This window comes from Mus caroli, unplaced genomic scaffold (genome assembly GCF_978045245.1).
Source record: "Mus caroli unplaced genomic scaffold, Mus_caroli_1 scaffold_4, whole genome shotgun sequence".
In the NCBI taxonomy this organism is placed as follows: Eukaryota; Metazoa; Chordata; class Mammalia; order Rodentia; family Muridae; genus Mus; species Mus caroli.
The window spans coordinates 115,963,256-115,985,514 of record NW_028227259.1 but is presented as its reverse complement, the minus strand read 5'-3'; the positions used below and the strand labels follow the sequence as shown (position 1 = coordinate 115,985,514).

At 48.7% G+C, this 22,259-nt stretch overlaps 1 long non-coding RNA gene across 1 annotated transcript; it reads right to left on the bottom strand.

Moving 5' to 3' along the window:
* Positions 1 to 4,231: 4,231 nt before the first annotated feature.
* Positions 4,232 to 12,356, bottom strand: LOC110293841 (uncharacterized). The gene is made up of 3 exons (XR_002377867.1): positions 12,292 to 12,356; positions 11,762 to 11,931; positions 4,232 to 4,461 (listed from the first exon to the last, which is right to left on the bottom strand). It is a non-coding gene; the product is annotated as an uncharacterized LOC110293841 (long non-coding RNA).
* Between the last annotated feature and the right edge of the window lie 9,903 nt (positions 12,357 to 22,259).

The window sequence follows — 22,259 nt, the reverse complement described above, 5'->3', positions numbered from 1 at the left end:
AAGTACCTTTTTTAAAATTTTTTTCCATGAGCTCCGTTAAAGTTAACCTGGCCTCAGAATATATGGGGGAAATCTGCTATAAATAGAGGTAAATAGAGATTGTAAAGATAAATAACGCCACGGCCCTGTGAGGAGCGATAATGCACTCTATTTACGGCCGGACCTGCGCAGCCCGTGCGTGTCCTTAATGGCTTACTTCTGCTCTGGCAGCCCAACTCCCTGTTAGACCTCTAAAGATTCAGTGTCACAAAAAGCTTACAGATAATTAAATATTGATTTTTGTTTTCTAATCCTATATAAAAATTGTCCTGGGTCTCCCAATGGTGGTTTTATCTCCCTAGGACGTGAAAGAAGCACCGGGTCTTTTAACCCTCTTTGTGCGCCTCTCATGAGCCAGGGAGAGTCCCAGGCAGCCACGTGCTGCATCTTAGCCCAGTGCTTAGTGACGCGGGGGTGGGAATCAACACAGGGGCCCCGCATTTTCACGCTGGGTGGGGACCCACAATTTTGCTAAAGTCCTGATTGTTGCACACAGAGAGTGCCCAAGCAGTCCGGCCACCAGCTTCCTGTACTCAGTATCGGGGTGTGCAAGCGGTCAGCTCTGGCCCCCAGCTTCCTGTACTCAGTACCATGTTCACTTCCCTGTTCATGTCTGGGAACACAGCCAGAGAGGAGCATGCGATGAGAGAAACTCTTTCTCCTTTGGCGCTCTCTCTCTCTCTCTCTCTCTCTCTCTCTCTCTCTTAATAAAAATTAAATAAAATAAAAAATGACCTTTACTGCTCCCCCACCCGAAGGGACATCTTGCAGAGAGGCAACTTTCCTGGCTAAATGGCTGGGAGGAGGCAGAGGAACAAGGACCAGATTTGGAAAGCCAGACCCCACCAGGTGTAGGCTATATGAGAGTGTGGAAAGCCCCTCTGTGCCTTACTCTTCCTGTCTGTGAAATGGGCCCTCCACCAGGTGAAGTCAGTCACCAGGTCTGCCAGGTGAAGCTAAGCTGAAAACAATGAGGATCTGCAAAAGGTAGCAGACAGCAGCTGGATTTGGTGTGGCATCCATCTTTGGTGTGATGTCCATATTTGGTATGGCATCCATCTTTGGTGTGGCGTCCATCTTTGGTGTGGTGTCCATCTGCTGGGTGCTTTACAGGAGTCTGTATGGACATGTACTGATCCACATTCATCAAAAGCTTTGCATATTAGAATACGCAATCCAGAAAAATGTCCCAAGGTCACACAGCCAGGAGCAGGCAGAATGTCTGTTGAGTCCTTGCTGTCTCCACTGAGCAGAGAGTCTCTGATTCCTCAGTGCTGATGTGCCCGGAGCCATGTATTTTTTAATGTGATTTTTAAATGTTTTTATATTTATTTTCATCAATTGTGTAGGTGAGTGTGTGCCTGCATGTGAGTACACACGGATGCCTGGGAAGGCTGGAGGCTTTGGATCCCCGGCAGCTGGAGTTACAGGCAGTTGTAAGCTACCAGACATGGGTGCTGGGAACTGAACTCTGGTCCTTAGAAAGAGCAGCCAGAGTTCCTAACCACTGAGCCGTCTCTCTAGACCTTCGTCTAATGTTTAATTGGCAAATAACAACTGTCATTATTTACAAGACTCAGTGATGTCTCTGTGCTTGTTTATCCTGAGCCAGCTGTGGAGCCCACCAACCCTCCCATCATCTCCCTTACTCTCCTATTCACAGAACACTGGAGCTGGAGTCATTTGACAGCTGTCTTTGGGTTTCTATTTCTGTGATTAAGCGCAAAAAATAAACAAACAAACAAACAAACAAACAAACCCTGAGGGAGGAAAGGGTTCATTTCAGCTGACATTTTGTATCACAGTCTGCCACTGCACTCACTTAGGACAGGAGCTCAGAGCAGGAGCCTGGAACTGATGCAGAGGCCATGAAGGGGTGCTGCTCACAGGCTTGCTCCTCATTGTTTACTCAGCCTGCTTTCTTACAGACCGGAGGGATAGATTCACCCACAGTGCTGGACATTCCTCTAACAAGTTCGATATTATCATCAAGGCAGGGGAGCATGGCAGCATCCAGGCAGGCATGGTGCAGGTGGAGCTGAGGGTTCAACATCTTCATCTGAAGGCTGCTAGTGGAAGACTGGCTTCCAGGTAGCTAGGGTGAGAGTCTTAAGCCAATGGCCACACCCCCTCCAACAAGGCCACAACTTCTAATCCTTCCACTCACTGGGGCAAGCATATACAGTCAGGCACAGTGGCAACAGGGCTGTAATTCCAGCTCTTAGGAGACACAGGCAGGAGGAGCAGAGGTTCAAGACCAGCCCATACTACACATCTCTGGAAACCAAAATAATTAAATAAATCCAAACACTTGGTGATAAAGATGTGGATCTCTTCAACTGAACCTGCCTGCTTCCTGGGAGAAGCTGTTATGGATGACACAGAGGTCAAAGTGTAGCCTCTCCTGGTGCTGGGACTGTGTCATTTAGGGCTGTGTTTTATAAAGACAGTAAGTACTACAGGGCAAGAAGGAGCCTGGCTCCACAGGTACATTACACAGAAGGCCAGGATATTTCTCGACCGTTTAAGCTGCCATGACTGGCCCTGTGTTTTCCTAATGAAATCAATACGAACAAATCAAGATGTGGGTTGTGTGCCTCGCTTTGAATAAACCCATCTACAAACGGCATGGCTGAGACACTCACTGTAGGAGTGTGTCAGCCCACCCTGCCACCACATGCTTCCCTTAGCAGGTGATGAAGAACACCAGAGAAGGTGAAGAAGCCGCAACGGAGCCTCTCAGTCCCCAAGCAAGGCACAGGGCAGAGTGAGCCGGGGCCACAGAGCACACTTGAATGGATTCAGGTGAAGGGGAATTATTTACTAACAAGCCCATGACCCAGAACTGTTTGGGTAGCCAGATGTCAGCCAAAGGGAGACATGCTCAGCTACTCAGCCTTATAGGAGAACCTGCCCACAGTGCTTAGATCTGATGTGTGGAACTCAGGTTCCAACATCTAGTGTTATCAGACCATTTTACATTGCTGTAGCAAAGTGCCCCAGGATGGATATCTTTAAAGAGAAGAGAAGTTTATTGAGCTCACAACTCTGGACCCTGGACATTCAAGGGCCACCTCGGATGATACCCTTCCTCCTTGCTGCATCCTGGGACCAGAGCACCATATGCTGAGATAGGGCATGCCTGTGAGTGTGTGTCTTTGCTCCTGGCTTCTTAGAGTTTTAGGACCCCACTCTGATAACCTTGTCTAATCTAACTCTCTTCCACAGGCCCAACTCTTACACACTGATGTTGTATGGGACCAAATGTCACATAGAAACTCCTGGGGGACACTGGGCTGTATGCAAAGCATCATAGTCAGGGACACAGAAGTGTCAGGAATTAGAGGGAACTGTACACCCAGGACAGACCCATGCATGACACACTGGGGACACATCCCATTACATGCATGACGCTCACATGGTTCCACTGCCTGGTGTCAGCTTTTGACGGCACTGTCTGTGAGCAGGGACTATCTCTACAGTTAAAAACAAGGACCCTGAAATCAGGATGTCACAGGCAGTACTGAAAAGGTGAGACAAAATCAAGGGCTCCAACCTAATTGCTGCGGATGTGGCAGAAGAGGATCCTTCGCTGGGCTGTGGCTGTGGAGAAGATTTTGAATGTCCCAAGAGGGTGGTGTAACTGGAAGATGGTGAAACTTTGAAGACGTGTGGCCTTGTGGGAGGTGGGTCCTTGTGGGTGGTGTGGCCTTATGGGTGGTGTGGCCTTGTGGGAGGTGGGTCCTTGTGGGTGGTGTGGCCTTGAGGGAGGTGTGGCTTTGTGGGAGGTGGGTCCATTGGGAGGTGTGGTCTTGTGGGAGGTGTGGTCTTGTGGGAGGTGTGGCCTTGTGGAAGGTGGGGCTTTATGGGGGTGTGGTCTTGTGGGAGGTGTGGCCTTGTGGGAGGGTGGTCCCACAAGAGTCTCTGCTGTGGTCCTCGCCAACTAATGAGATTCACCACTTCCTTTTTTCCTTCCCTCTGTTAATATTGCTGTTGTGCTGTCCGTCACAGGCAAGAGCAATGGGGCAGGATGACCTTGGGGGGAACATCCAAAACGCTGAGCTGATACAAACCTCTAGTCTTCATAAGTGGATTGTCTCACGTATCTTGTTACCATGGCAGGGACGGGATGAACAGGTCTCTCCTGTAACTGAAGGGTGTTGTCACGTGTCCAGACGTGAGCTTTCCTCAGTGCTTCTGCTTACCTCTCTGCTTTCACGGTTTTTCTATGTTCTCTTTGGAGATGTTCTCTGAGCCTTGGAAGGTTGATATAGATGTCCGACTTAGGATGGAACAATCCGCTGTCAATTATCCTGAGCACTTTGATCAGTTATGAGTCTGTATCGATTGCTGCCCACTGCAGAAGTAAACTTTTCTAACCAAGGCTGAGGAGGGCTCAGGACTGTGGGTACAAACACAAATCTGTAGAAGACAAGTTCGACAGTATGTCAGTTAGCAGAACAACAGCCTTGGGTTCTTTTTAGGGCTTATGGCCTCTGGAGACACGAGTCTGTGACCAGGTTTACAGTGCCTAACAAGAATTCCTGTATATCAGGTCTCACATGCAACCCAACAGTCAGCTGGTTCCCTGTCTGCTGGTTCATTTCTTGCAATTTGACACAAACCTAGACATACCAAAGAAGAGGGAATCTCAGTCTAGAAATTACCTCCAACAGATTGTCTGTGGGTGATTCTCTGGGATAGTTTCATAATTGTAAATTGAAGTGCTCAGCCCACCATGGGCGGTGTCATCCCTAGGCAGGCATGCCTCTGATACATAGCAAGCAGGCTGAGCAAGTTGGAGAGAGAAAGTCAGTAAGCAGCCCTTCTTCTGCTTCAGCTCTTGTTTGCAGGCTCCTGCCCAGAGTTCCCACCTTGGCTTTCCTCAGGGATGGACTGTCATCTTTCTAAGGCAAATAAGCCCTTCTGTGTGTTTTAAGTGAGAATGGTGCTCACAAGCTCATATATCTGAATGCTTGGTCCCCACTTGGTGGAACTGTTTTGAAAGGATTGGAAGATGTGGCTTTGTTGGAGGTGTGTCACTAGGGGTGGGCTTTGAGGTTTCCAAAGTCCAGGCCAGGATCTGTTAGCTTGTTGCCTGTTCTCTCTCTCTCTCACTCTCTCTCTCTCCCTCCCTCCCTCCCTCCCTCCGTCGCTTGTGGATAAAACCTAACCCTCTAAAACCCAATGCCCAAAGTGAACACATTCTCTTATAAGTTGGTCACAGTATCTGCCTTAGTTACGGTTCTATTGCTGTGAAGAGACATTGTGACCAAGGCAGCTTAGAAAAGAAATAATTTAACTGGGGTTGCTCATATGTCAGAGGGTGAGTCTATGACCATCTAGATGAGAAGCAAGGCAGCAGTCAGGGTGCTGGAGCAGCAGTGGCAGCTGAGAGACAGAGAGAGAGAGAGAGAGAGAGAGAGAGAGAGAGAGAGAGAGAGAGAGAGAGAGAGGAAGAGAGAGAGAGAGAGAGGAAGAGAGAGAGAGCACAAGCTGGCATAGGGTTTGTGTTACCCCCAATGTTTCACCCCCCTTCAATGAGACAATACCTCTTAATCCTCTAGCTAGTTCTCAGCCATCCTAACACTGTGACCCTTTAACACAGTTCCTCATGCTGTGGTGACCCTCAACCATAAGACTATTTTTGTTGCTACTTCATAACTGTAATTTTGTTACTGTTATGAATCATAGTGTAAACATTTGTGTTTTCTAATGGTCTTAGGCCACCCCTGTGAAAGGGTCATTCCGCCCACAAAGGTGTCACAACCCAGAGGTTGAGAACCTCTGCTCTAAATACTCCACCAAATGGGAGCCAAGCGTTCAAACCTACGAGCTACTCGGAAAGTAAAGGAAGACACGGTCCAAGTGCAGAATGCATAACTTAACGGTTTTAGTGACAGGATAAAAAATGGGATTTGAAGAATTAAACAAAGGGGTAACTCTGAGTGCTCAGAGCTGTAAGGGGCTCCATGCAAGGCTCTGGAGAGGGACCGGTCCAGGGGCCATCACTGTGGAAAAGCTACTGTGGCTCTGGCTGTCTGGGTCAAGAGGCTGAAGTCAAAAGCTCATAGCCAGAGGCACCTGGGCTGCCTTGAGGCTCCCTGCAGTGCCTCCCTAAGGGGAGAGGCTGGTGTTGCCCCAGCATGCACTGAAGAAATGCAGATCCCAGAGTCCCAGGCAAAAGGGAAGGTCGAAGGGAAGCTGAGTGTGGGAATAAACCATGTACAAACTCACACTACTATAAAAACTCTGGATAACTCAACGTGCACAGGAGACCCGTGCAGAGCTTGGCAGAGGCCCACCAGCTTCCCAACCTGGTCCCCTGGCTCCATCCCACTCCCAGCATGGAATGTTTCACAAACATCCCAGAGAAAGGGCTTGGTGGCTTTCCTCTCAGCACGCAGCTCCTAGCACCAGCACTAGCTCAGAACATTTCCTTATCTCCCAGAACCAGAGGCAGGTATTTGAGAAAGCCAGCGTCCTGTAGTCCCTCCTTCCAGGCCCTTGGCTCAGTCACTTTGGTCTGAATGGATATCCATCCTTCCCTGAATATTAGGCTGCAGCCAGCACCGGGTAGGTACTGGGGCAGAGGCTGGTGAGTGTTAGTGTAGCAGGAGCTTCAGGGAAGGTGGTGGACTTGCCCCAGTGTCACCCAAAATGTCCCCAGGACCTGTCCCCAGAGCGAGTCCCACCTACCTAAACTCAAGTTAATCGATCAGATGACGTCATAGCCGTCACTTAACTGAGCAAGTGGCATCTCTCTGCCCACCCCAAGGGGGTGACCCCTTCTGTCACGTCTCAGATCCTTACCTCACATGTGAGCCGCTCACCCTTTTGTATAGAAGCCCCAAATATTTTGCCCGGTTTCCTTGTTTCGTCTTTTGAAGAAGGGAGCTCTCTTGCAAAGCGAGTCCCCCCTCCCTCTCCCCATCTCCGCTGAACCTTCCAGACCCCTTTTGTGTGGTGTGATTTCATGCTAATGTATGTATGGAACATGAAGACAGTCACAGGTAACACAATGAACTTAACTTTTTTTTTTCTCCCTCTCTTTTTATTGAATTATAATGAGGAGTTTCCATAGCAATTACCGCATCGCCTTACAGGCTACCAGCAGATTCTCCTCGGTCTCCGGGCCCTGCCTTCATCACCAAAGCTGTAGCTTCTTTAGCAGGTTCTAAGCGGGTGGGGGACACAAACCCTTTGGGATCAGTGACAATGGCAGAGGATACTTGGGGGATTAATAACGCTGAACAGGTGTTGTTAGGGTCTAAGTTCCGGCAGCTGGCCTCCATTCTCACCTCAGTCAGCACAAAGAGCCCAGCCATCAGAAGGACCAAGGCGAGGGTGCAGGGATCCTGCCAGAGCCTAGGGCTGAGGCTCTGTTGGCTGTGTGGTAGTTAGGAAGTTGCTCCCCTGAAGTGACCTCTTTCTTTCTCAGGGCCAGCTGTCCTGAATCCCCTGAGTGAGGACCCAGTACCTCCCCAACAGATACCCTGGCTTTTCCTGTCAGCTCTCACATGGCTTTGTAGGTGCCGGGACATACACAGGCTTCTTCATGGGGGCACAGATAGAGGGGGCAATCCCTGGGGGCTGAGTCAGTGGGTGTGAGTTTGGAGCAGGCGAGGTTCAAGGTTGGCTGTGTGAAGTCTGGCTTCGGCCTACCTCGTTCCCTACAGGGGCCAAACTTTGGCTCTAATTGACAGGGAAGTTTCATGCTGGCCCGGAGGGCCCCCCAGGAGCTTTCAGTGATGCCAAGTATGTGAGGATGCAGGGGGCTCTGTCAGCAGCCTCAGCGCCCCCATTGAATTGGCTCGAGCAAGGTGCAATCACCCCATGTCCCTGCAGCAGCTCACAGACCCAGAGCTTTCTGAGGGGATGAGGACTGAGCCTGTAGCTAGAGCTCAGTCCTACAGTCTTGACCTACCCTATATAGAGCACCTCACTCACAGCCTCCATCCATGACACCTAAGATCAGGGATCAGGGACCAAAGGCGCAATCCAGATCCTGTCCATTCTGCAGTCAGAAGGCTTGACTCTCTGTCTTCCAACCATGCCTGGTCTACACTGGGTCGGTACGAGTGACTTCTCTTCTCTGCCTGAGGTTCATCCTTTCTCAAAGAGGCTGTGAGGGCCAATCTGAGAGCTTGGGCGAGAACATGGGCAAGGTTACATGCTGCACCGACGATGCGTTTGGATCCGTGGGGACAGGCTGGGTCATGACCTCTGAGGGGCTGATTGGTTAGTATCTGGAAACCCTTGCTTTCCCAGCCTTGGGGTGAGAAACATATGCTGGCCTGTCTGCAAGATCCCTAGAACACAAGAGTTGTCCTGCTCTAAAGGACTGGGGTGTGGGGCGAGGAGAGAAGATAAGACATGTAAGAACTAATGTCTCAGGCAGGACAAGGAAACTTAGTGGTCAAAATGCTCAGCTCAGCAGAGGCAAGGAGTCTGCTGGGTAAGATCACTATGGGATTAACACGGATGACCAAGTGATTCATTGCTTCTTGAAAGGGATAGGGCAGGGTCACAGAGAGAGAGCCTCCTCTCTCACCCCACTAGGCCCACTTTGATTTTTGAGTTCTTGCAGGTGTTGATGGAAATGAGCTCAGCAGGGTCTGGGGTGGAGCCCTTCCAATAGGAGGCTACAGGAATAGATCTGTACAGCACAGCCACATGGCTGTTTTGTGTTGCTTCCTAGAGTGGCTGTGGGGGCTAAGGGCACACTGTGAGGCCAGGTTTGGAAGGGAGATGGATTGTCCCTCTGATCTCTGATCCCTGATCTTAGGTGTCATGGATGGAGACTGTGAGTAAGGTGCTCTATATAAGGTAGGTCAGATGGGGTCAGAGTGTGAACTAGACACTGGGTCCTGGGGAAGGAACAGTCACAGAAGGACACAGTGTTAGGCCACACCAGGCAGAGTGCTATATAATACTCACATCCTCTCCCAGGGCTGGAGAGATGGCTCACTGCTTAAGAATGCTGGCTGCTCTTGCAGAAGGACTAGATCCAGTTTCTGGCACCCACAAGGTGACTCACAACTAGTCTTAACTCCAGTTACAGGAGATCTGGTGCCCTCTTCTGGCCTCCTCCACACCAGGAGAACGTGTAGTTCATATACATAATATGCATGCAGAATGCTCATATACAATCTACATATGCAATATAATATATGCATGTAAAATGCTCATATACAATATTCATATGTAACACAAAGTATGCATGCAGAATGTTCAACACAATATACATATACAATACAAAATATGCATGCAGATTGCTCATATACAATATACATGTACAGTGCAAAATATGCATGCAGAACACTCATATACAAGATACATATACAATATAAAGTATGCATGTAGAACACTCATACACAATATACATATACAAATAAACCAGTCTTAAGATAAAATGAACTCATGAATCTACCACACACCAGGAGATATTCATGGGTCGTGTGTGTTCTGTGCCCAGCTCTGCACCAGGACGCAGCCACAGGTATGGCTTTGTGAATATCTTGAAGTCCAGGCTTCTCTGGCCAGTTACATGACCCAACACCATGGGGGAGAAAATGCAGGCCAGTAGTTGCCAAGGTGCTGGGAGTCCCACCCCGACAGAGTAAAGCTCATGGCCCCTAAATGGCCTCATAGACCCCAGGGGCTGCGGATGCTAGCTCAGCTCAGGAGGGGCAGGGAAGCACACCTGAGAACTCTCTACCTGAGACAGCTATCTCCTTCCTCCCCACCCAGATCCCCAGCCTCCACAGTCACAACCTGAGGTGGAGATGGTTGTCATGTGACTAGGACTGACTGAAATCCACCCAGCAATTGGGTGAGATAGTCCTGCAGGCTTAGGGGCTAGAACAAGGGACAGTTTATAGGCCAGTGTTGGGGAAGCATGTGCCCTGAGAGCCTCACTCAGGAGCAAATCCTGCGATCACATCACAGGGCACCGTTACAGGTTCCTGCCTTGGACTGGGACCTATAAAAGGAAATAAACCCTTTCCTCCCCAAGTTGCTTTTGGTCATGGTGTTTATGACAGCAACGGAAGACCAACGAAAACTGCGGGGCAGTAACTAAAGCAGAGGCCATGAAGCAAAAGCTGCTTGCTCTCCATGGCTCGCTCAGCCTGATTTTGTACACAGCTCAGAACCACCTGCCCAGGGGCAGCATCGCCCAAAGCAGGCTGGGGAGAAACTGCTCCACAGGCTTGCCTACACGTCGGTCGGTTGGAGGCAATTCCTCACTTGAGATCTCCTTTCCCCAGATGATTGGAGCTTGTGTCGAGCTGACAACAAAACAAAACCCAAAACAAAACAAAACAAAACTGAACAACCAGCTAAACTGGACAACTGAACAACCAGCACAGGGTATAGGCACATGTGTGTGAGTGTGCACCTCCCACGCACATGTGAAGTCTGGAGGAGGATGTTGGTGTCCTCTCTCTGAGCCTGGATCTAGGCTGGCAGCCAGCAAGCCTCCAGTCTCTACTTCCCACTGTGCCAGGCTTCACATAGGCTCTCTCAGGGTTTGATCTCAGGTCCTTGCACTTATGTAGGCAATGGCCTTGCTTGCTGTGTCTCCCCAGCTTCCTCTCCTGTGTCCTCAGGACTCCCAGCTTGTCTCCTAATGGTTTCTCCTCTCCCGTTTCCTAGTGACCTTGGGAGTGGATGGCAGGCACCAGGAAGAAGGCTCATCCCCCCACCCCGACAGAAATAGCTGCAACAGGGGAGCTCAGCTCTTAAGGGGAGCCGACATCTGACAAGGTGGACAAATGGCACTGAGGAGTGAGCATTCTGAAGCCGATGGCGTCAGCTGAGGACACAGAGCAGGACCGGAGCGATAACAGGATTTACAGTTTCCAGGCTGCCCCCAAGAGATCTGGGGGAGGGGAGGGGTGGAAAAAATCAGTCACTTTAGCTGATCTTGCCTCAGTCCAAGGTCAGCTCCTGGAGCTGTCTGGTGGCTTTTCCATGGACAGTGGAGACATTGTGGGGGGCCTGGCAAATGCTGGGATGCGGATCCTGAGAATGCAGGACAGTCAGAGGGTGGTGTTGTTGGGGCAAGGGACTGGTAGAGGAGAAATGTGTCCTGCTTGCTCCAATCTCCTTCACACGCCTGTTAACCTCTGAACTGGTTTTCTGACTAGAGTCTCTGCTAGGCACCCGCTCTTTTCAATATAGTCATGAGCCTGAATCTCTAGGTGTTTTGGAAACAAAAATCATGAAGTCCAGTTCAGTGCAGTTTGTACCATGCACGGTTAACTAGACCCAGACCGTGGCTGCTGAGGAGTAGCAGGTGCTGGGTTTTGTGTGGTTCCTCGAGGCACGCAAATATAGAGAAGAATCAGAGTCCGGCTGCACAGAGACCTGGCTGATGCAGGAGCATTCCCACACACGGGCATGTTAGGATTATACCGAGTGGATCCCCCTTCCCCCAACTGCCTCATGATTCCCCAGTATCCTGTGAGCTGCCTGCTGGAGAGAATCTTGTCTCTGGGTCACAGACCCTGCTACCCAGTTGGATGAAGGGCCACACCAGCCAGCCCAGACCCCTCTTTCTCTGCCTTGTGCAGGGCTCAATGGACATTTGCATAAAACACCATAAATCACAGCATCTTGAAGCCTGGAGATCAGCTCCAAGCAAGAACAAAGAGCCAGAATGGGATAGGAGGGGAGGGGGGAGGGAAGGTTCAGAGGTGGCAGTGGCTTCTCTCACCTCTCTCTAGGCCTCTCAGGTGGACACCCCCTTCTGGGTTCCAGGCTTTGCTCTGTCTGTGGGGCTTCTCAGCAAACTGGAGAGCTGGTCACCAGGGGACATGGTGACCTGGTGATGCTGATGGTCTATCCTGAGCGCACTACAGGCTTCTGACCAGGTTCTGGTGTGATCTGGAAACAGAACAGATAAAATACTTCATGTGGAAAACTCGCCCCTCTGAGCCCAGTCTTGCGTTGCTCCACAGAGCCACGCGCAACAGTCAAAGTGCGCTGTAACTAACCACCCCTCACTATTCCTGGAGTTGGTCTGAGATAGCCCGCAGCTCCCCAACTCCAGGCTGCTCCAGTCTCTTCCATACAGTGATGCTCATTGGTGATACACAGAGCTAATCCTGTGGTCAGCAGGTTGATGTCGACTGGGTATCAGCATGGGGGCTGTGCAAACAGTTGCCATGCTACATCATTTAGAGATTAAATAAGGACAATTGAATATAGACTCAACTCAATATAGACACATCAAAATGTGCTTACCCACGATGCACAGTCCTTAGCATGGAGACCAGCTACACTCAGCATTGAGCCACGGTTGGATGTGTGATGTTAACTGCAGAGTCTGTGGGAACAACCGAGGCTGCCTTGAAAGCCAGGTGTGACCGTCTGTGGAATCATGGAGGAAAAGGACTGGGCTGCTGAATAGCTGCTTCAGGGTACCTTTGTGTGCAGCAGAATGTCTATGGGGGTCATTTGTGGATATGGCTGGTGTGAGGAGGGACTGGATCAAGCCGGATAGTGGCTGCTTGTGGGCTGTCTTAGTCAGAGTTTCTGTTCCTGCACAAACATCATGACCAAGAAGCAAGCTGGGGAGGAAAGGGTTTATTCAGCTTACACTTCCACACTGCTGTTTGTCACCAAAGGAAGTCAGGACAGGAACTCACACAGGGCAGGAACCTGGAAGCAGGCGCTGATACAGAGGCCATGGAGGAATGCTGCTTACTGGCTTGTTCTACATTGTTTGCTCAGCTTGCTTTTTTATAGAACCCAAGACCACCAGCCCAGGGATGGCCCCACCCACAATGCCCCCACCCACCCGCACCCTTGATCACTAATTGAGAAAATGCCCCACAGCTGGATCTCATGGAGGCATTTCTTCACTTGAAGCCCCTTTGTCTGTGATAACCCCAGCTTGTGTCAAGTTGATCCACAAAACAAGCCAGTACATGGGCCTTGCTGCTCTCTGTTGTAGTGTCTCTTCACAGAAGAAAAATGGGGAAGAACCAGCCCTGGAAGTTAAGGGCTTCAGAGTCGGTGCCCAGGTACCCTCTTGATTCTTCAGATGCTCTCTGTCCACACCTGGCTCTAAGCATTCCCACAAAGACAGATAAAGCTTTACCAAGTGGATAATACGAAGTCATACCATATTAACAGTGTGGGAAAACATGCTGTCTCCAGCATCAGTGATCTTTTCTACTGCAGGGGTACTGGGTTCTGGTGACTTGCCCACCCTTGTACTCATAGACCAATGAGCACGAACAGCCCTGTGTCACAATGTTCTTGAGAATTCCCGGCTTTTGTGAGCTTCTCTCTTTGCTTATTTGTTTTGGAGACAGTGTATCGCTATAGAGCTGAGGTCAGCCTCGAACCTGTGGCAACCCTCCTCCTGAGATGTGTGTGCTGCCACATCCAATTTCTTTGTAAGCTTCTTGGCAGAATGGAAATTCCCTCAGCCCAGTGGCTTTGAGCCAGCATGGCAACCTTTCTTGTATCTCAGGATGGGAAGATCTTCAGAAAAACAATGTCTGTGGAAGGAGGTACCCAGGATGTGGAACACCTGAAGCAGAAACTTGAGGGTTCTTTGGAAAGTCAGTTGGATGGTGTTTTGCTGGCGCCAGCACGTGAAGGAATGTTTCGACAAAGTGGACACAGGTAGGAAGGGCTAAGGCAGACTTGTGAAGAAACATTTCAATGAAACAGGAGAGAGATTGTTCTGCTAAAGCAAGCACATGGAAAGGACACATGAGGAAAGATTCACTGCCAACAACATGCATGTATTGGTCCGCCTTCCCTTGTGTAGTTGAGCTGTGTTTGTTGGGACTCTGCAGACTCAGGCTGATTGGATGCACGTGCTGAGGCAAGGCACATGGAGGAGAGGTGATGCTTTGAGAGTATAAATAGGACTCAGAGTGCTGGAAAGAGAACTTGGCTTGCAGGTACAGCTAGCTGTGCAATGCTTGTGGGTCTTGGGTCTTTGCTGATCTTTGCTTCCTTGAGAGAGGCATATCTGGGAACTTCTCCTGGTGTTCCTGTTGTCTCTGTCTCTACTAGGTCATGTCACGGCTGTTGCTATCCCAACTCCACCAAACTGGACTGCTAGAGTATCCGTGGAACGTTTGCAAATGGATTGAGCTGCTGCCGCTAACCTGTGAAGTAAACTGCCAATTTCCAGACAACACAGACTGGAATTGATCCAAAGAACCTTTCTAAACAAGCCCTCTTCCCCCGTATCCTTTCTTTTCCACTACCTCTGGTGGGTGGTGGGTTACAAGGAAGGTTAAAGCATTTAAGAACCATCATTAAAAATAGGATTTGAAAAAAAATCAAAGTTACAAGCACCCTAGAACATAAGGAGGCAAATTACGGTTTCTGAGAAACCAGGGCACCCTGACAGCAACTCTGCTTTTAATAAATGCAGACTTGGTGTTATTTATTTTCTGATCGTCGATGAATTCAGCTCACTGTGGAGATGTGGTTAAGAAAAAAAATAATAATGACCAGGAAATATGCCAGCATGTGCATACACACATACAACCACACACATGTGCATACATGTATGACTTTAAGATGGAAAAAAAGACCCATTGGGCATTGCATGTGTGTGTGTGTTTGCACACATGAGTGTGCATGTATGCATTTATTGAAAGGCAAACAGGAGAGGGGCTTACTACACTACCTTAGGCCTTCATTCAATCTCCAAAATGATACTTTGTGGTGTGTGTGTGTACTAGGCAGAAGTAACACAAATGTTCTGTTGATGGTCTTGGGCCAGAACTAAGAGTCCTGCCATAGCAGGCTAGTGTTAGGGAAATGGATTCCTGGGGTTTAGAGGGAGGGATCAGAGCGCAGAGCATTGAAGCACTTGTTCCATACCTGGGTCAGTTCACAGGACAGTGATGGCTAGGGCCAGTGAACCAGGAAACAGCTGCCGGGGCAGGTAGAATGTCTTGGTGACACTTTCCCCAGCTGATCTGTGGCTTTTCCCCATCAAACACCATTAGCCAACCTGAAAAACGGAGCTATGTTATCTGCCCTTGGACAAGGGGCTGGCGATTATCTATCATGTCTATCGCTGACTCTCAGCCAGTAGTAAGCGGGTCTAACTTCTTGGGGGAGCGTACAACAGCCCCGAAGGCCATGAGCTGGTACAGAAGACAGAATGTCCGGTTCGAGGCTGTGACAGTTTCAAGTATCCCCACAGGCACCTAGTTCCCAGCAGGGGGCGCTGTTGTGGAAGGTTGGGAACCTCGAGGAGGAGGAGCCTCACTGCAGGAAGTGGATTTTAGGGGGCGGGCCTTGGGGGGGGGTTGCAGGTGAGCCCAGCTTCCTGTGTCTTCTCTACTTCCTGATCTGCAGAGATGTGAAGAAGCAGCCGCTTTGTCCTTCCCTGGTATCGTATCCTTCCTTTCCGCCGGTCTGTCCTCTGATGAGTACAGCAGAGGCTGCCATCGATGAATCCATCACTCTGGTCTCAGCGGCTGGAGGATGAGCCTTTGGACGTGGTTTGGCAGACTTCTGAGACATAAAGGAAACGGGTGGGCCTGGCAGTGGTTAAGAGCACCCAGGGCTCCTCCAGAGGACTCAGGTTCGATTCCCAGCACCCGCATGGCAACTCACAACTGTCTGTGACTGCAGTGTCAGTGGATCTAACACCTCACCTCCAAAGGCTCCGTGTGTGCATACTACTCAGGCATATGTTCGGGAAAAATTAATAAGATTTTTTTTTTAAAGCGGCCTGTTTCTTTTTCACTTGTGGGAATTGTGGGTAAAGCGCTGTGGACAGTCATGAGTAGGCTTTTGTGTAACCTGTCTTCACTTCTTTATAATAAATAGTAGTAATAACCCTGGGGAGTGTAGGAAGTGTCATTGGCTTGGTAAAAAAACAAACAAACAAAAAACCCTAATTGTTTCGAAAGTAGCTTGCCAAGAAATTCCACTGGTAGACTGTGGGGCATAGGGCTTTCTTCTTGTATATCCTCTCCTTCTGGGAAAAAAAAAAGTGTTTAAAGAATGTCTGGGATCACAGAGAACACACACTTAATAAGTATGAAGCAAAACCCAAGTGTGCATTCTTGGGTTCTCTAGTCTCTAGGCCTATCCATGATGTCACCCTTTTCATGGCTGAATAGTATTCCATGGTATGCACACAGTACCACATTTCATCAGATGTTGGACCCTTGTCTCGGCTGCTGTGAGTGGCTGCAGTGAACAGGGTCGTGCGGATGCCTCTAACATCTGACTTAAGCCAGCAATGGGAGTTATTATAGCTGCTGAAAAGAGAAAAATACCAAATTCTCAGAATCTTGTTGGTCACCCTGGGAGGTTGTTGGGAAAGGTGGAAGAGGGGAACAGAGAGATGAGACCGTGGCAGCCCAATGCCACACAATTGGTCAGAACAAGCCTGATGTCTCGGAAGCTGTTTCTGTACTTACTCAATCAGAAACTGTTTCTGTACTTACTTACTCTCCCTCCCTCCCTCCCTCCCTCCCTCCCTCCCTCCCTCCCTCCCTCCCTCCCTCCCTCTCTCCTTCCCCAGGCAGGTGTAACACCTACTATTCTGTTTAAAATAAGGAGACAATACGGAGCTGGATGTAGAGTACACCTGTCATCACAGTACTCAGGAAACCAATGCAGGAGGATGGAGGGTTCTCCATCAACCTGGACTACACAGCAAGACCCAGACAGACAGACAAACAAGAGTAAAGCAAGACAAAAGAGGTGGAATAAACAGATCTCCAAGAGGGGAACCCAGCCCCTGGCATCCTAGGTGCAATGTGGACCTGAGCTCTTGCCTGCAGAGGGTTCTCTCCAGCCCTGACCACAGCCCCCCCCCCCTTGAAATGGACAGAGGTGGCTTACCTGTCCTCAGCACAAAGGGAATGTCCCTGGTTAGCAGGCCCAGCCAGGGAGGCCTTTGTGAGATACAAAACCATTCTGGGGAGGGAGGATGTCTTAGTATGTGGAAACAGGCCTGTACCCCTGGCTAGCAGGCCCAGCCACAGACCAGTGAGCACTGTCCCCAGGTGTCCCACGGGCAGATGACTGAACCCCATGTGACATAGCTATCAGTGTATAGCACTTCAATAATATATGTTAGATCCAAAATGCATATTAAGTATGTAAACATGTAAGATATGCTATTACATACATATACACACAGAGTTCTGTATGCACGCACACAGTAGGCATAGCAGGTACGGCAGAGTGGGTCCAAGTGCCCACTAAGGAAACCTCACACATTCCAGACCCCTTTCCAACATGGCTCAGGATTTGTGTGTACTCTCTACATACCTGCTAGACTTAGGCTGTGGTGATGCCCAGCATAGCCCCTGTGCAATGTCTGACTCACCTGGCCAGTGGAGAACTCAGGATGCAACACTGCAAGATTATTACTCTCTGGAACCTTCTAGAACTGCGAGGTTTACTGTCTGGAACCTTCTAGAACTTCAAAACTGTATTCTTCTGAAGTCAAAATATCACTTTTTGCAGATGATATGATAGTATATATAAGTGACCCTAAAAATTCCACCAGAGAACTCCTAAACCTGATAAACAGCTTCGGTGAAGCTGTTTATAAAATTAACTGGATATAAAATTAACTCAAACAAATCAATGGCCTTTCTCTACACAAAGAATAAACAGGCCGAGAAAGAAACTAGGGAAACAACACCCTTCTCAATAGTCACAAATAATATAAAATATCTTGGCGTGACTCTAACTAAGGAAGTGAAAGATCTGTATAATAAAAACTTCAAGTCTCTGAAGAAAGAAATTATAGAAGATCTCAGAAGATGGAAAGATCTCCCATGCTCATGGATTGGCAGGATCAACATTGTAAAAATGGCTATCTTGCCAAAAGCAATCTACAGATTCAATGCAATCCCCATCAAAATTCCAACTCAATTCTTCAACGAATTAGAAAGTGCAATCTGCAAATTCATCTGGAATAACAAAAAACCTAGGATAGCAAAAACTCTTCTCAAGGATAAAAGAACCTATGGTGGAATCACCATGCCTGACCTAAAGCTGTACTACGAGCAATTGTGATAAAAACTGCATGGTACTGGTATAGTGACAGACAAATAGACCAATGGAATAGAATTGAAGACCCAGAAATGAACCCACACACCTACGGTCACTTGATCTTTGACAAGGGAGCTAAAAACATCCAGTGGAAGAAAGACAGCATTTTCAACAAATGGTGCTGGCACAACTGGTTGTTAACATGTAGAAGAATACGAATCGATCCATTCCTATCTCCTTGAACTAAAGTCAAGTCTAAGTGGATCAAGGAACTTCACATAAAACCAGAGACACTGAAACTTATAGAGGAGAAAGTGGGGAAAAGCCTTGAAGATATGGGCACAGGGGAAAAATTCTTGAATAGAACAGCAATGGCTTGTGCTGTAAGATGGATAATTGACAAGTGGGACCTCATGAAACTGCAAAGCTTCTGCAAGGCAAAAGACACCATCAATAAGACAAAAAAACCACCAACAGATTGGGAAAGGATCTTTACCTATCCTAAATCAGATAAGGGACTAATATCCAATATATATAAAGAACTCAAGAAGGTGGACTCCAGAAAGTCAAATAACCCCATTAAAAAATGGGGCTCAGAACTGAACAAAGAATTCTCACCTGAAGAATACCGAATGGCAGAGAAGCACCTGAAAAAAATGTTCAACATCCTTAATCATCAGGGAAATGCAAATCAAAACAACCCTGAGATTCTACCTCACACCAGTCAGAATGGCTAAGATAAAAAATTCAGGTGACAACAGATGCTGGCGAGGATATGGAGAAAGAGGAACACTCCTCCATTGTTGGTGGGATTGCAAGCTTGTACAACCACTCTGGAAATCAGTCTGGCGGTTCCTCAGAAAACTGGACATAGTACTACCGGAGGATCCAGCAATACCTCTCCTGGGCATATATCCAGAAGATGTCCCAACCGGTAAGAAGGACACATGCTCCACTATGTTCATAGCAGCCCTATTTATAATAGCCAGAAGCTGGAAAGAACCCAGATGTTCCTCAACAGAGGAATGGATACAGAAATTATGGTACATTTACACAATGGAGTACTACTCAGGTATTAAAAAGAATGAATTTATGAAATTCCTAGCCAAATGGATGGACCTGGAGGGCATCATCTTGAGTGAGGTAACACAATCACAAAGGAACTCACACAATATGTATTCGCTGATAAGTGGATATTAGCCCAAAACTTAGGATACCCAAGATATAAGATACAATTTGCTAAACGCATGAAACTCAAGAAGAATGAAGACCAAAATGTGGACACTGTGCCCCTTCTTAAAATTGGGAACAAAACACCCATGGAAGGAGTTACAGAGACAAAGTTTGGAGCTGTGATGAAAGGATGGACCATCTAGAGACTGCCGTATCCAGGGATCCATCCCATAATCAGCTTCTAAACGCAGACACCATTGCATACACTAGCAAGATTTTGCTGAAAGGACCCAAATATAGCTGTCTCTTGTGAGACTATGCAGGGGCCTAGCAAACACAGAAAGTGGATGCTCACAGTCAGCTATTGGATATATCACAGGGCTCCCAATGGAGAAACTAGAGAAAGTACCCAAGGAGCTAAAGAGATCTGCAACCCTATAGTTGGAACAACATGATGAACTAACCAGTACCCCGGAGCTCTTGTCTCTAGCTGCATATGTATCGAAAGATGGCCTAGTTGGCCATCAATGGAAAGAGAGGCCCATTGGACTTGCAAACTTTATATGCCCCAATATAGGGGAATGTCAGGGCCAAAAGAATGGGAATGGGTGGGTAGGGAAGTGGGGGGCGCTATGGGGGACTTTTGGGATAGCATTGGAAATGTAATTGAGGAAAATATGTAATAAAAAATATTAAAAATTAAAAAAAATTGTATTCTTCATTCACAAGTGGATGATTGTGTGGGTGTAGACCCAACATTCCCCCCTCTGTTCTGTCTTTCTTTGTCTCTCTCTGTGTCTCTGTATGTCTCTGTCTCTGTCTCTGTCTCTGTCTCTGTGTGTGTGTGTGTGTGTGTGTGTGTGTGTGTGTGTTATACACACTCTGCACACACATGTGCAGGTGGGTATAAAGACTCACCATAGCAGAGGACCTGGACACGTCCCTGGCTGCAGAGGTCTAATTGACATTTTCAACCCTCTGAAGCTCTGGTCTCATTGCCCCATATTGTGCTCAATGACTGTCTTGGAGTTTGCTGCTGGGATAAAACACCATGATCAAAGGCAGCTTGGGGAGGAGAGGGCTTGCTTCAGTTTACAGCTTTCAGGGTGTGCTCCATCATTGAGGGAACTCAGGGAAGGAACTCGGGGCAGGAACCTAGAGGCAGGAACTGAAGCAGAGGCCAGAACACTCTTAACTTGCTCCATGGCTTGTCCAGCCTGCTTTTGTATGGAACCCAGGACCACCTGCCCAAGGGTGGTCCCACCCACAATGGGCTGGATCCCCCACATCAATCACCAATTAAGAAAATGCACCATGGGCTTGCTGACAGATCAATCCTCTACTGGCATTTTCTCAATTAAGATTCATATTCCCAACATGTGTGAAGTTGACACAAAGCCAGCCAGCACAATGACCAAGGCTGCCTTTGCCTCCCCAGCCTTCCAGCTAAGAGGAAAGAAGACCAGAGAAGCATAGGATAGCCAAGGTCACACAGCCATGGGACGGTAGAGCCAGAGTTTCATTTCCAACGATGCCCTGGACTTCAGTTTCTCCCTCTGCACCTGGGGACTTTTATTCTAGATTCTTCTATGACCCGAACTTCCAGTGAATGGGCTTCAGGGTGTGTGGAGTGTAGCTCAACAGGGTCCCAGCTTGTAGAGCTGCAAATACCAGCAGCCAAGAGTGGTGTGGCCTCCTGGGGACAGGTGGACATCTTCAGCAATCCTTGGATGTCACAGGTGCTACACTTGCAGGAGGCTTGAGCTACCAGACAGGGGAGGAAGGAGCCAGAGCAGGATGCCAACTGTCTTTTTGGTGTTTGGGGTCAGAGTTCACTCAGAAGATTCTCAGGCTTGGGATCTTAGAGAACGCAGCTAGTCTAACAGCCAGTGGGCTTATGCAGTGTGCGCATCCATGACAACCCTGTGACTGTGGCTGCCCCACCCTCCACACTATAGCTTTGAGCTGTTTCCCTGTGGGTACAGTGCTAGATTCTGAACTACTGCACTGCCGAGCAATTGGCTCAAAGTTAAAGCGACCTCTGGACCAGAGGGTGCGGTGTGGAGGTCAACATGGCTCTCGGGGTCATTTTCAGCTGCTTCCACAGAATACCCAAGACTGGATAATTTTCAGAAAACAGAAGTTTATCTGTTTTCTATATCCCTCACGGTTCTGGGGATCTGAGCTGGCTGATGTGCTAGGTGGGCAGACAGGGTCCCTTATTCTTGGTCCCATCTCACCAAGATGACCAAAGGGACCCGATCGTCATGAAGGAACTCTAATAACCTCAATGAGCTGCCTCTGGATGCCATCAGCTAGGGGGTTGGGGAGAGGACATTTCAAGCATGTGAACTGTGGGGATGGCCTCAGATTTTCCTTTACAGTGAGAGTTGAGTTCTGGGAAGTGTGTTGGCCTTGGGGAGAGCTTATATCTCCTTAGCTGGGCAATTTCAACAGGAATAATAGAGCTTTCCTTTACCCCGCCCTCCCTGCTTTCTCATCCTCTCTCTTCTCTCTCCTGCACCCCTCTCTGTTCCTTTTCCCCCCTCTCTCCTCTTTTTCTTTTCCCTCTTTTTTCTCTAAGCTGTGGTGAGCACACCATTGGCTGGCTCTGTAACTATCCTTCCTTCTTTTTCTTCTCTGTCTCTGTCTCTCTGGGTCTCTGTCTCTCTGCCTCTCTCTGTTTGTCTCTGTGTGTCTGTCTCTCTCTGTCTCTCTGTCTCTCTCTGTTTGTCTCTGTGTGTCTGTCTCTGTCTCTCTCTGTCTCTGTCTCTCTCCCCCCAACCCCCCTCCCCTGCACTCACTTTGGAGGCAACAAAGAAATCCTCGTTGAATAATTCATTCAGAAACCCAAATGTAGCCTCCTCCCCCTCCCCAACTGCCACACTGTGCATTGGGAGATGCCCATGGAGGTAGGGAGGGACCTGCCTTCTGGGAAGGCTGGTGAGCTGTGTTTGGCACAGGTAGGGATGCCTGGTTGTTGCTTGGCAGGGAAGGACACACCCCGAAGCACTGGGCTTGGGGACTAGGAA